The sequence below is a fragment of the Acanthaster planci genome, linkage group LG03 (genome assembly GCF_054643075.1).
Source record: "Acanthaster planci isolate LZ-2023a linkage group LG03, COTS_SCS, whole genome shotgun sequence".
In the NCBI taxonomy this organism is placed as follows: Eukaryota; Metazoa; Echinodermata; class Asteroidea; order Valvatida; family Acanthasteridae; genus Acanthaster; species Acanthaster planci.
The window spans coordinates 9,547,722-9,563,342 of record NC_141779.1 but is presented as its reverse complement, the minus strand read 5'-3'; the positions used below and the strand labels follow the sequence as shown (position 1 = coordinate 9,563,342).

Below are 15,621 nucleotides of genomic sequence, written 5' to 3'. Positions count from 1 at the left end.
AGAAAAATAATGAAAAAGTGTAATACTTCTTAATGATTGATTTTCAAACATCCCTATTTTAGAAAATGAAATATCCCACCGATGTCTGCTACTCTCTTTTCAAGCTTTCTTTGTACATTAAAGCGTTTGCGTCAAAGATTAGGGCATGCAGCTAAATGCAGTTAAAATCCATTCACGCTCTGAGGAGACTAAGCAATGTAAAGCCCGATCGGGCCCGGTGATTTCCGAGGCGCAGCCGAGGCAGCACATTGAATACGCGGATATGTTGCAGCATTTTTGCAGCTTTCGAGGCGGAATTTCTCTTCAAGAATCTTTTCCCAGTTCAGCATTTATCGAACTTTCAAAATGGTATCGTGGAGGATAAGTATAGAAGGTACTAAGCTGAAATATATTTGAATTGTTTGGAAAAGGGAAAGAAACGTTCTGGGCTGGACCATGGAGATTATTATAGCCCATGGCTGAACGTAGGCGCGGCAAGCGCAGGCCGGGCCTATGGCGCATTTTGTACACTTTGCTGGCTATGTAATGTTCACTTGGCTTGCAGGTATGCAAGGGCCTATGTTAAACCGTACCTATATGTACATAGGCCAGTTGTGGCCAAAAAAAATAGGGCGGTGCTCTCCGATCCGCCCAGCCCGCGAGCTACGCCTGTTGAACTTTTGAAGTTGAAGTTCGACTTCAACGTCAGCTGAACATGAAGTGTGGGCCAGTTTCAGCATCAAGTGTCAGTGAAACATCTGTGTAGACATTCATGACCAAATGATTAAGTTCTGGCCCCCGTATTGAATTCCCTTCTACAGTTCTAGGCCCTAATGGATTTTCTGTCCCAGCTGAAAATATCTGCCAATTACAGTTCTTGGACAGGTTGGAGAGGACATTACAGTGCAAATAGATTAACCTGATAATATTGAAAAAGAAAAAGGCCTGGGGTCTAGATCTTAGTTGAGTCTAAATCTTGATTGGTCCTTTAAGTACATGTATACATTTGTTCATGCAGAACCATTGAAAGTCTTTGACAGGAGAGCTTCATTATGAATATTTGCCATAATTTGCAGTAGACGAAGACAAAATACCTACTTGATAAAGTTCATGCCGTTAAAAGAGAAATGGCATATTTTGAGAACAGAATTTGTAAACGATATCAGTCTGCAGAAAGAATTCCATATATGTTCATGCACATGTACACTGCTTGACAGCATATGCAGGCACAGCATTTGCTCCTTTTTCCTTCCCACAGCGCATTTCTACTATTGTGTAAAATCACCCATGCAGTATTTGTGATAAGGCTTTAATATGAGACTGGTGTGAAAAATTCTAAGTGTTTTCTTAGAGAATATTTCAATACAGATAGTTTCACTGCTAAATTTGACTTTTTTGGACATTTTATTGCTTTCAGATAACAGATGGCTAATTGGTCACTACAGGGCACAATTAGTGGTGTCTGTGTAGGCCTATGGAGTTCTTTCCCAGTTTGCTTATAATTGGCCTGAATCTTGTGTGTGTGTGTATTTTGAAATTCAAGTTCTGCTTTGGTGTATTGTATTCATGCTTTTAATTAATTCCACTGTGTCTAATCACCTTATTTCCAGCAGAGTAAAGAAAGTCGGCCTTTCTCGGACAGAATCTATACATTTTTGCATTATTTTGCATTGTCCAATGGACTTGCCAAAACTTAACTCTAAGCTATCATTGTTTTCAGTCTAAGAAACCTAGTGCTTCTGGAAATCCTTCATTCAGTGTATTTCATTTTTCACTTCCACAGAGTTAACTATTGAGCAGGGTTCCAGCTGCTGTTCACCATTCTCGCCAATTGGCAAATAATTGTAATTTTGGCTCTTATTCCATTGACCTTGGCGAGAAAAATTGGCAATCATTTTGCAAATTTAGACAAACCTTACCACATGTTCGTCACCAAAATGTCATTTTTTTAATTTCCAACTTTCACAAACAGTCCTCATTGATGTTCGTTGTCGCAGTGGTAAAAGCACATGCGCAAAGCTCAGTGCGTTAAACGAAGCTGCCCAGGTTCCCACTGTGCTACGCACAAGCGACAGAACGCATGATGGAAATCTAGCAACCAGAACCAGTCTATACATGTACATGTACTGTACATTCCAGTCGATTACACTACATGAGCCGTACACACATATCGCATGCAACCCAGGTCAAAAAAAACATCGATGTTGCAAGAGGTTTTCTGCAAGTTAATTCACAGAACTTGGTCTCTTATTTATGTATGTATTTTCTGTGTTCATGAGTTTAATTTGAGGTTGTTTTGCTCATACTTAAAGTGAGTGTGTTTCAACAAATTCCTGCTGCGGCACAAGGTTTATCGCCCACTGGTCTGGATACATCACGCACGCTTACCACATGATGCTCGGCCATTGTTGGCCAGTTTGCCGTCATGATTGCCTGAGTAGCACTGTGTGAATTGTCCATAATTCTGGTGAATTGTCGACTGTTGAAATTTTTACAGATTGACACAGGTGTTCATCACTTTTGAGATAATTTTGGGAGCTGTCATTCCCATTCATTCCATTCATTCCGCACAAAAAATTGCCCCCCAACCAAAAACGTTTCTGAACTAACTAATTTTGTAATCGGATGCACAACCATTTTTTGGCCAAATAAAAGACTGCTTGCATGCAGTAGGCCTAAGTTAAATAACCATAATAATTGCGGTTTTTGAGAAATTGTGGGCAAGTGTTGATCCAATTCGGGCAAGCAAATTTATCGCATGGCCTGCCCAATCGGGCAAGCTAAAAAAAAAATTGTACGTATATGTATGTATTCTTCACATGTACTTACCTTGGTGTGAAATATGAGACATATGGAAATAAATTCCCATAAACATTTGAAATACGAGACGTACAGGATGTAGTTTTTATTAAATGCTAGTCTGTTTATAACAATTGATCCATTTCAAAAGCAGTTCACACAAACTTAAAAGAGTCAGAGCAAATAACGTGTTATTTGTTTATCTTTATTGTCAAACAAATTGGCTACAAAAATATGTGATGTTGGCTCGTAAATTTGTAGGATGGCTGTAAACTCAAATGTTTGGCTACAACTTTGGCTATTAATTGAAGTTTTCCAGCTGGCACCCTGGTCGAGGAGGCTTGACCAGGCTTCTTCAGTCAATCAGGTTCTTCAGTGCTTCATTTTTTTTTCTAATCACGTGTACATCTTTCCACAGCTTGCTCCTACTCGGCCCATCACAGCCATGTGAATGCGGCCAATTCTCACGCTGTGGGAGCGTCATCTGCATTCACTTGAAGGGACAAAGCTGCATCAGAGCACGCCTAAAGCTTTGAGGAAGACATTGGCGGCTGGCACAGACGACTTCTGGCCGTCCACCCAGCATGGCCATGGCTGAAGGCGGGGCCTGTGGGACGCGTTAGATCAGTGGTAAGGTTGCTTTCAGCGGAATTACTTTGAGTCAGAGCTTTCCTCCGGCTGTGATGAATTGGAAGTATTCCTAGACTCTGTAATAAGAGTGACATGAAGGAAAAAGTCCAGAGTAATGTGTAGATTTCCTCCTGAGTGTCATGTATTGGCTTTCAGTAGGAACTGTTTTGAAAAAAATGTGCGATAATAGAATTTCAGAAATGAAACCGGTAAGGCATTTTCTAGTTGGATTTGCAGTGTATGTAGAAATCATACAGAGTTGGAGTGTTTGACACATACCCAATTTCATGTGATAGTGTTGAATTTAACAAACTTACCAAGATCAGAATCTTGGTAATTAGCCTGTACAACTGCCTTTATTTACTGCACTATCTGTTTAGATCTGAAGTGTATACATGTGCAACTCACAGACAAGTTGGGGGCTTTATTCCAGACTTCTGGCACCAGTTTAGTTTTTGCAAATATGAGGAAAAAGCTTTCAACCTGTTACAGCACTATTAAAGCCGTATTAGTGATTGAAGATTGGTGTACTTACATGTACATCCTAGCTTTTTAGTGTGCTCTTATCCCGATTTCTTGTGGAAAAGATGTATTTAATGTGTGTGCTTTCTCATTCAGGAAGAAGTCGCATCACTTACACCGTGACTACTGCTGTGTGCATAGTGTGGAGCTGCCAGCAGAATTGACCAGTCACCAGGAGCAGCAGAACCAAGCAGGGCTTCCATGTCCGTAAGGTCCAGATTGTCTTGATTGCTGTGGCTTCTTTCACATTGAGGCAGCAGGCGAAAGCCTGCCTTTGGTAGACGTCAGTGGTTTATCATGGTATACTGGCCTTCCATCCTTTAACTGAAGGAACATAATTGTCAGTTTGAACCTTTCATTACTGGGTCCAATGAATGTTGTTCAAGGGTGATGTGAACTGTGAGAATTTTAAAAAGTACCACAAGCAAGTACATGTCCATGCTACAAATGAATGTACTAACACAAATGTATTTAACATGTATAGCTGTGATCTGAGAAAAAAATCCGAAATTGAGGCCACTTTATTGAGGAGTGCCGTAACATTTCTAGTGATGGATATGAAAAAGTGGAAATCCTCAGCTGTTGTTACAATTTACTTTTTCGACTTCAGAGTTTCAAAAATGTAGTTGGCTTGCGTAACTGTTTTGAATTAACTTCCACTCTACTCTGCAGCAGCTGTTGTACCTGTCATCACTTGTGTCTATTTTTTGAGGAGTTGACTTTGAATATGACAATAATTTGTTGCATTAACGGCAGTTGCCACCAACTTACATTATCCAGAGACCTTTAACATTAGTCACAGTTAGTAAACATGGCTTAACCCTCACAGTCCCGAGTGCTACAAAGTACTACTTAGTAGTAAAATATAGTACTCAGCCCTGTCGCTTGTAAGAGGACATGACATTATTATTCTCTGAGGCCATAAGATACAATAGAGAAGACAATGTACCATACAGTGCTGTGGCACTGTGAATGCATGGTTTCAATATTCTCTGTACGAGTAATAATGGAATAAACCTAGCCAGAAATAGTAATTTGTACCGCTAGGTCCTTCAGGCTCAGAGTGTTACATAGTATTTTGTGGTACTGAGTACTCTAAGCCAAACAACGCCCGGTACTGTTAGGGTTAACAAGTTGGCCATGGAATTTGACCAGTCTGAAAACAAAATCATTGTAAGTAGCCTGTAGCATACAGTTTGTATCTTGCCCTTTCATAAGTTATCCAGTGTGTTTCCAACACTGCATCAGTTTGTACTTTAACATTACATGTTCATACAGCGTCGTGTTTTTATCACAAAGCCAGGGTTGTGTGTCTCCAGTAGAGACACTGGATTAGGAAACTAGACACACCAGAAGCACTTTTTACAGATCTCTCTGGAAGTCCTTTGTGTTTGGATTCGGTTTTAATTCCTCATTAAGAAAATTTTAGATCTGCGGTTATTAAACAGTTGTGAAAAGCAAAGAAGTTAAAGTATCATTAAAAATGGCAGTTTTTAGGTATAATGAAATAGATTCAAGAGATTGGACAGCACACATACGTGCACATGTGTATATAGCAAAGGTTAATTATGGTGTCCATTCAATCTCTATGTGTTTGACATACATATACCACTACCAGGAGGGTCTCAGACTATTTTCTCGTCCTCTAATATGGCTTTCACTAACACACAAACAATAGTATACTAGTTTGCAGGGTTTTCTGGTGATCTGTTGGCTTTACTCACCACAGGATATTAGCACTGGCAAAGAGTAGTTGTAGAACCTGTGGCCAGGATTGGCTGTAGATATGATGGTTAAAGATTGGTTGGAAAGCCGGTAGCAAGAATGAAGAGCAGGGAATAGTTTCTTCAGATGATGGAGGACCGCAATTGAATGTTAATTCTCAAGCCTTACGGGGCTAAATCCTCCGATTTCAGTATGATTAGCACACATCCTAGGGTTTTAGGTCATTTTTTCTGAAATAGTTTTACGTCTTCTCTCACATGACATGCACATATCTGCTCTTAAGCTCAAGTGCATAGTACATGCACATGTGTACACTGGCAAATGCGGCTATTATTTGGGCCTTGATTTGCTCCCAGCCATCGCACACTCGTATTTCCTTGTGCAAATGTGGATAGACGAGCTTGTGACTGAGAAGCTGGGAAATATTTCTCTTTGTCATGTGGCTGGAAGTCTTGCGTCAGAGCACTCTTACAGGAAGATAACACAGTATGTTGATAAGTTGAAAATATGCCTGTAAGCCATGTACATGGCCAGGAAGGACTTAGGGTCATGTTGATCCATCAATACAGCTCATACCAGTGTGTTCTCCTCAGAAAGATTGACTGAAATACATGTGGGCGCAGCAGTGTCTGTTTCTGTGCCTTGTTAGAATTTGTGTTCATATGCCAAGTCTACTTCTGGTCTCATTCAATTTCACGTTTACTTGTTGGAAACTTGTGTCGGGACAAACCGGAGTCACGTGACGAGCAGTTGGCGTTCGTAGTTTGTATTAAGCCAGTTTGATGTGTGGGGCGATAGAAATTGGATCAATCAACTCGTGTGGGTGTGCTATACAATGTACGTGTTGGGTAGAGTGTGCTGTAAGCTGGAAAAAGGCAGGGTTAGGTCAGCACAATTACAAGAAGTACTTCTTTGGACAGCTGCCCTTTGTGACAGTGGTCATCCCTTGGTTGATGAGGGAACATTGTTATTGTAACAGGGATCTGGGTTTTCTTCAGCTGACATCTGTCGAACGATCTGAGGTATGTATGCCTCGGCTTCCCAGATTTTAATTAAATTAGGGGTCCTTTCTATGTACAAGTTTAATCCAGCACTGTCTTGCTTCCGTGCCACAGTTTTCTCTTGTGAATTAAAAAGCTGAAAAGTCTCATCAAATGATCCACCTTCTTGCTTGCAGGTGTGCTTGGGAATGCACCTCTTGTTTACACCACTCCAGGCAAATGGATGCTATTTGTACCACCTGAAAATGCACACACCCTCATTGTTCTGCAGAATGTAGCATTCGTGTACAGATTCAAGTTTGTTGCGGGGTCACTTCTTGCCCACCTTCACAGCGTCGGTGTAGCGGTCTTGACTTATTGAACCATTCAGAAGGTGGTTGTTGAATTCTTTGAAATTGACAGGTCCCTCGACTGTCTTGTCGATGTAGCTGCGACACTTCTAGAATTCACCTCTTGCTGCTTCCTCAGCACATTGAGTAAGGTTGTGAATGAAGTGTGCAGCTTTCTGTACATAGACAAGCTTACTGTAGACTGTCGATGGTGAAACTCTGAGAGGGTTGTATTCCATCAGGCGGCTGTGGATGCCGTTGACGTCGAACACGAGATTTCATGGGATCTTGCTCTTCTGACAGATTTCCTTGCCCTTGTTGCCAAAATACAGGAATTTTGCCGCTACTTACCACACCTCTCGAGGGTTCCTCCTGTTGTTTTTGTTTGTTTCTCAGACAGAAAGTGTTCTCCTTGAAGTTGTTCTCTAGATCACTGTACAGCCATCTTGGGTAAGATGCCATTGATCCCTTGATGCCAGTCCACTTTCATGGCTCCTTACTTGGCATCTATACTTTCATGAATTGATGCTTTTTCACCCTTGGTTGGCCGGGAGGCTTGTTTTGACTTCTTTTCAGACAGAAAGTGTTCTCCTTGAAGTTCTCTAGATCGCTGTACAGCCATCTTGGGTAAGCTTGATCCCTTGATGCCAGTCCATTTTGGTGTCTGACCCTTCTTACTTGGCATCTATACCTTCATGAATTGATGCTTTTTCACCGTTGGTAGGCCGGGAGGCTTGTTTTGACTTCTTTTTAGACAGAAAGTGTTCTCCTTGAAGTTCTCTAGATCACTGTACAGCCATCTTGGGTAAGCTTGATCCCTTGATGCCAGTCCATTTTCGTGACTGACCCTTCTTACTTGGCGTCTATACCTTCATGAATTGCTTTTTCAACCTCTTAGGCTAGGAGCTTTTCACAACCAACCACTGATGCGTCAGCGTCCTCTTGCCTACAGTTGCAGAACAGCATCCAGCTGTCATGGTCTTCCACTGCTGGGGCTTTCAATACCTGGGAACTGTACTAATTTGCAACGAGCTCCAGCAAAATGGTGGCTTCCAAAATATTATGCGCTTTGAGAAAGATGCTTTGCCAGAATTTCAGGATCAAGTCTTTCAATGTTTAATTTGCTATTGGTGAAAAGAACAAAATCCAGGGATGAAGTTCTCAGAAAATGGAAAAAGCTGAAACTTGTGAGCGCGCAGCGCGAAGCCTTTTACGGTAAAAAACTATGTCGATTATGGACATGTATACATATACCCGACAGACGATAATTCATTTTCCGTGTCTTGAGTTCGCTGTTGTATATCAACGATTCTGCACGTGCTGGAAGCATAATTAATTTCTACATTGCACCACTGCCTTATCAGATTTTGCCAATTTCCAAATAAATTTGGACAAGAACACTCCTCCTATTTTGGCCTCAACCCACTCAAATCGCCAGGAGTTTTAATCCCTTTGTCGATGTGCTTCACCTTGCCTTCTTGATGAATGATGTCTTCAGGGGCAGACATGATGATGGAAATGTAACGGTAAGAAACGTTCATTCAACAACACACATGATGGTACAGTTTTCTGTGATTACACACAAAAAGTATTTAGGATCCCAGGTGCAGTGGCTTCAAGTGGTGGTCTTTACATGTGCATGTGGTGAGTTGCATGAAATGTGCAGAGTCATTGGCTTATATGAGGATACGTCATGAAAATAAGCCTATCAGAGCGATTGCGACACAAAAAATTACCTGGAAACGAACACATTTCCAACAGAGATGGTTATTGGTTGGAACTGGTTTTTGTCAGCGAAAATAGCGAATGGAATGTGTTGCTTCATCTTATAATGTGCCAATTCTAGCCTGGTACTGGTTCGGATATGTGTGTACGTTGACAGCGTTTGCCTAAACTACACATGAACGTGCGGTATGCATGGCACGACACAGTGCCCTTCGTGGTTGATAGGATTTTGATGTGCTTAGAACAAAAAAATGATGTGACACTTGGAAAGTTAGGAGAGAGAAATGCAATCTCATTTTATTTCACAGCAAATGAAGGCTCAATACTCTCATACATGACACCTGCAAGTTGAAAATTATCTTGATGCAATTGGTCGGAAAAGTGTAAAATTTCGGAATTTCTGAGTCGACTATCACCGTATCGGATTATGCCATTTATCCTCTGTAACACTTCCCTTCCTAGCTATGTGCCAAATTTAAACTGAATTGGACATGTACGTGTACTTTTCAAGCGATAACGTAATCATAACATGATGCCAATTTGAGCCTACATGTATAAAACTTCCCTTTCTTGCTATGCTTTGAAGAGTTAATGTCGCGTGACTTGTCACATGATAATGCCATCATCACATGGTGTCACTTTTTGTCTAGAACAATTTCTTTTCTAGATACCTCCAAGGTTTCCAAAAAATCATGCATGTACTACTTCAGAAGATGTGAATTGAACTTCGCATCTTTAATTTTACGTCAAGCGACTCCTGATGACGTCACAGTGAATACCATCGTGACAGCTACATGTAGAACGGGTGTAATGTTTTCGTCCTTGCATTTACCTATCACACTTCCCCCCCATCACACTCACCACACCACAAAGAGATCACGTCCAAGGAAAAGGTGTCAATTTTGCCATTTCGAATAGTCACAGAATGTTATGAAAGTAATAAATGCTTGTAACTTACATAACGATCTGCAAAAAATATTCAGTAAAATACTTGATAAAATAACGACCTCCTTCTTTTGTCAATTTCACTGCAATTTCACCGGTCCCAAAGATGCCTTGAAATATGATAAATTTAAGGAAAAAAATCTTAAAGCTTTTGTTTCTATACATGTAGCTGAGGTATGCATTGTCTGGGCTTCAGTTGCCTAATTGTGGTGCAGCCACACATGCTTCTTTCAGCCATAAAGCATGTCAGCTTTTGTCTGTCAATTTCACAGCTGAAAATAAAAATCTACAGGCCATTCTGGTGGTTAGTGTTGCTCTGAGAAAATGTTCAAGTCTCAACTAACATCTGGTTAAGTCTTAGCTGAGTTCAAACGTTCTGCCTTGTGTGTCAGGAAGTCAGGACATTGTGAAAAGCCTGCTTTTCATCAAGACTTTCATATTGTCAGAAATACAAGTTGCCTTGCATGCCTACTTGTACTTTTCAAAACCTAAAAAATACAAATTAATTTGCACTCTGCTTTCGAGACAGCCTGCCTTTCTGCTCACTTAGTGCAGACCACTTGTCCTACATCTCTGAATGTTTTTATTTTCAACTTTTTGATAGGGTCATGGACCTTCTTCGCAATCTCCCATTGCAGAAGTCGTTTAAAGCCGATTCCCGCTGTTCTTTAGCCTTCATAATGTCAGCAGCGATGGAATCTGGCACCTCCATTGCAGAGACAATCTTGATGAAGCCATCTGTACCTTGGCTGAATGGAATGAACATATTCTGAACTTAGTTAAATGCAGCGCTCCCTGCATTCTCTTCCTTTTTACTCACTCTTATCTGTGTCTCTTTTCGCACGTCCACTTCTGTCTCTCCCTTGTGATCTGACGATATCATTGAACTGTGATTTTGGAAACTCCTCTTTGAGGGATGCCAACAATTCAACAGATGCTACCTTTTCAGGACCCAGTGTTTCCATGAATGCTTGCCATCTCCACCAATGCAGTGCTTCAAAACAATCTTGTGGCACCCCTGTACTACGGTTGTAATGATGACCGCAAAGGACACCAGTGATAGACCTCTGTGCACAGATTTCAGACTGCAAATGCATCACAAAAGTTGGGATGACCACTTAAAATTGCTGACTTTATACTATAAGCGTTGACTGTAGAGTCTTTTCTGTAGGTTTTCATCTGCTGCTTATTAAAGTGGCACAATGCCTTTTGGGTTGTGAAGTTGTCCAAATCCTCCTTCTTGCTTAGCTGTTTTTCTCAGACCTCTCGAAAGCCTTCTGCCCACAAAATTGAAAAACAAAAATTGAGAAATCATGTATGTGTTTACGTCTTTGTGTTTAAGCTGAGAAATGCTGACACTGAGGAAAACTTGAAGCTGTCTAGAAGACAGGTTTGTGGGATTGAACAGTGCAGTTTCAATTCCACGAGCCAAGAGCTTCAGAGCAAGGAAATGCTCTTTTCTTTTCCAAAAATTATACACATACAGGTACTTTGATCTTCATCTTCGTCTTGTCCCTTCCCTGGCTACTCCAAGCTGAGAGATGCACCATTTTCTTCCTTGATCAGCTACGCAACAATCCAATGACACAAATCTTCAACTCAGTATTCTTGAACTTTATCAACAGATGAGACTGTCAATTTGTTGATAGCCCGTAGTTCTAACCAACCTTGAAACCTGCAATCTATAGCAACACGATTGTGTCGTTTGTTCTTGCCAACCACCAATAGCTTGAAACTGAAGCAGTAATTGTCAAGTCTTCCCATACCTTGAGTTAGATACTTTCTTTAAACCCAAAATACATACTTCTCAGTTCCTTTTGGAACTTGATGCTTGTGACGATTCCCTATCTGCATCCCCGTGGAATGACTGATATAGTGCCTCAAATCTTGCATAATGGGAAAAATTCATCCTTACGTGATGTCGTTATGAATTGGAACGGCTCTTTGTATTCGTCCTTGAATCTTTGCAAGCGTTTTTGCTTCTTATCCTTCTCTATGTCGCTGTACAAACTCGTTAAATCCTGCAACAAGTCTCTATTGGAACCGAGGTTACACCACCTAACATGCCTGATCACGACTACACATGCGCAAACGAAAGTCACGTTAGATGCGACCGTCGCTACACAAGATGGTGACCAATGAAAAAAAAAGTCAATGGTGCCCTCTTTTTTCCTGTACATTAGCACCCTCTTTTGCCATGACTCTTTATGTTTTTTATTATTTTTTTTTCTATTTTGTTGAAAATCGGAACGTTCCAAGTTTTTGCGGTCTGTAAACTTAAAAATCGGGACAATTCCGATTTAATCGGAACGGTTGGCAGTTATGGAATAGAGAGGGGTTCTTTACATCCTTTTACGTACGTTCCTTTTGAAGGAACTGATTGCACAACAAATTCATGTACATGTACGTATTTCCTACAACTAGGAAGCTGCATGTTCATGCTGCATGTATTGTACACAGTGGCGTTTTTCTCTCCATCTTGTCAAAAGTGATATTGAGTTGATACAGTGGGGGTAGCATCAGGGGTGATTCTTGTGTTTATGTCACGCATTCTTACCATGTCTGTATTGATGCTAATGTGGGGGGGGGATGGTATTGTGATATGTGAATGATGGATGCTTGGAGTAGTGAGTTGGAGAAAACCACTGTCTCTGATGAGATGGTACACAAACGGCGACATGCACTGAAGTATCAGAGCAGGGTGCTGCCTCTTTGCTCGTTGTTTCCTTAAGAGAAGGAATCCTTGAAAAGTTTCTCCCAGAACTACTTTTACAGCACTGTCGTGGTTGGGATACTGAGCTGTAACTCTGCCATTTCCAATCGCCGATACCTGACAATACAGAAGGTTACATCTTCTACAAAATCCAACCATCAGCTGCCCAACATTTTGTTTTTCCTGCAAGTACATGTAAAAATGAAACCAAAAAACTAATCAGTTTGGTGTACAGTTGCATGTACATAATTTATTTACATTTTCTACAAACTTAATTTATTTTGACTGAAATTGCTCTTTTCCAACCAAAAATTGTGTACTTAGTGGTTTTTCTGTTGCCTAATGACATCATTAGCGGTTCAAGCCATATTGCTGGCGAAACTGCAAGTTTGCTGTTTGTAGAGCCCATCAAACAAAACAGACTGTGTTGAAGCAACATGCAGGATGCTGTAGTTGATATCCTGGACAGTCACACTTACACAGATATGTTAAGCAAACTCCTTGAACTCCTTACAGCAGATGGATTCTCTCACGGTTGATGTAACCCCACAGCCGCTGCCACCACCACAACGCCTGCATTACCAGAGTTTGGGTTTAAAATCACAACTCGGTTTTAAAAAAGTCCAGCCACAGGATGTGCGTTCTCTTCCAGTAGAAACTCGTTCCCTCTTTCCATCCAGGCAAGAAATTTGTCAAGAATAATTCAGGCCCATGGGGGTCCCAGGAAACCAACTGCCATACAGGTATCTCCCTTCACCCTCCCCGCCTAAAGCAAATACATGTACGTGTGGGCATGTACATGTATGACATATACTACCACATGTACTTGTAGTCTATATTGTTATGGCGGTGGCTTGGCACACATTTCCAACACGTCTTCCTTAAAGGTTCCCCACCCGAGAATAACACGGCACTGGACACAAACAACAAAATGGAATGGTTGTCTGTATTTACAGAAAAATTTGTCCCTTCGTGGGATTTCTGTAGGCACATCCGTCGCTGTTGCTAAATCTACCCCCAGAGTCTTTGTTGTCATTGTGAATACCTGGGATTGCACTCCCATCACTGCTCTCTAGCTCCACTGGTACGTGTACAGAGCAAAAAGACCATCTAACATCTTTCCCTTCAAACTCACTTTCTAAAGTATTAGTCTCCTAGTAAGCTCCTGTCAAGGAGGGGTGTGAACTCCACCTCAGAGTGAGGGTGCATAACACTCAGAAATAACAGCTCCCAGGAGTTGCGGTGACTGTAATCTTGATCTTGGCATTTATTTCTGTGTTCGCTCCTCGGATCATGCTTGAGTGTAGGAAGGTTAATCCAACAGTAGTAATCTGGATGTAATGTGAGGACCAAGATCAGCGAACAAGGACCAAAAAAACTGCCAAGCCAGTGTGCTCTCGCTACCAGCCACCTACGGCAATAAATAATGTGCATTGTGCATGACACAGACATTTTGAAGCGTTTCAATAACGTTAATTAATACAGCCAAAAACACACTTTTTGAGCCACTTACATGTAGTAATCAAATCAATGAACACATAAAAAGATCTGAAGGTATAACCTACGATCTTACCACCATTATTTAGGTAGGATGCCTATAATCCTCCAAAAGGTGAATTTCTGGGCCATAAACTGACCAGCGACCTTCAGAGTGTTCAGTTCCAGCAGCAGTTGAAGACGGAGAGAGTGAGAGTTCTGTCAGCCAAAGGACTTGTACTATACTAAGTACATTATTACTCCGCAATAAAATGATCTTGACTATCAATTTACAATGTGTTGAGAATAGAATTAACCCCTTACAAACATTCTAGAGAGATCTTGACATGGTCCCAAAGTCTCCATTCAACAGTTTATTCCCAAGTAATATCGCAGGCTCAACTACTTTATGGTAGGCGACTGTAGCTCTTTGTTTACGAGTAAAGAGTTGTCTCCCCAGACACAGATGGCATTATTTAAAGGTATATCTACTTGTCTGACTGTACATCACTACATTCACTCTTTGGGTATGGTGCAATGTATTAAACTCCTGTTCCCCTACAGAACAATTCCATTTTGTACATTTTCACTTGAGCATACTGTAGTGTGCACACATGACATACAGAGATTGGTTCGAAAATATATTTTTTAATTTCATTTACAATACTCTCTACTTAAATATATGACGTAAATTTAGTTAGCATCAAATTGAAAGGGATTATATCAACTCTGGGAACTCTTGTTAAATATTGTCAATGCTGGTCTAAACATGGAATGTTGACAAGGCCTTATCCATTGCTCCTTTTTTAAGACACCATTAAACATGCTTTTGCACCAATTTAGGGGTAATGCTTGCCAGGAGTAGAGCACCCAGATGAAGGCGAGTGTTTATTCAAACTGTGCAAAATTATCTAAATCATGTACATGAACAAATCGTCGGGTCAGTGCTATAAGGGCGTTATGGCAGTATAGCACTGATGATTTTGAAAATAATTTTAGAGTCCTATTAATTCTATAAGCATGAAAGAATTTTTATTAAGAAACAGATACATGTAATGTTCCACATTATTTCACTGATAAAAATCATTTTGGGGGACTGTGTCTCGTATCTTCACCAGGACTTTGCTTGTATTTCAAGTTTTAAAAAACGACCTTTTAGTTCAAATATTTTGTTAATGACCTTATAGGACTAATACGACGAAATACAGTTATATTTTTGTGTCATTTCTGAAGAAAAAGATGTAAACCAGTTTCTCTTACAATTTATGAAAGCATACTGAAGTAAGGAAGAGTTTACCGAAAGTAAGAACACAATAGGCATTCTTTGCATAGCATTTGTACAATGAACTAAGCTTCTTTTTCTAGTCAATGCAAAGACCTAACATTGACTCTACTGCAAGACTCAGAATTACAAACCCTAATGAGGAAAAGGTTCTGGAAAATTTTTAGGTCTGCTTGTACCCATTTGTAACCGGCATTTTACCTTCTGAATTATCTGAAAAGGTGTGAAGCCAGTCGAACCCTACAGAATCCAACTGCTAGAGCACAAGTCCTTTTGCTCACTGCTCACATCAACCAAAATCCCACAGAAAGGGCCTACTGTTGGATATTGTTGGGTTCAGTGTAGTTAGGGTTTAAAATTTGTGTTTTTACCCTGTCAGTGTCAAAAGCACATGTAGTGAAAATTGTGACCGTGATTGTGAAGCAGTAATAAAACAGTAATTGGTGAAGTTTCATGAAACACTAGTGCTTGAAATGATTGTCCTTATTCCTGTGT

At 40.6% G+C, this 15,621-nt stretch overlaps 1 long non-coding RNA gene across 1 annotated transcript; it reads left to right on the top strand.

Annotated features, from left to right (window-relative positions):
* The first annotated feature begins 175 nt into the window (after positions 1-175).
* LOC110983655 (uncharacterized) lies at positions 176-15,585 on the top strand. The gene is made up of 3 exons (XR_002598756.2): positions 176-373; positions 3,197-3,408; positions 4,027-15,585. It is a non-coding gene; the product is annotated as an uncharacterized LOC110983655 (long non-coding RNA).
* Positions 15,586-15,621: the final 36 nt, after the last annotated feature.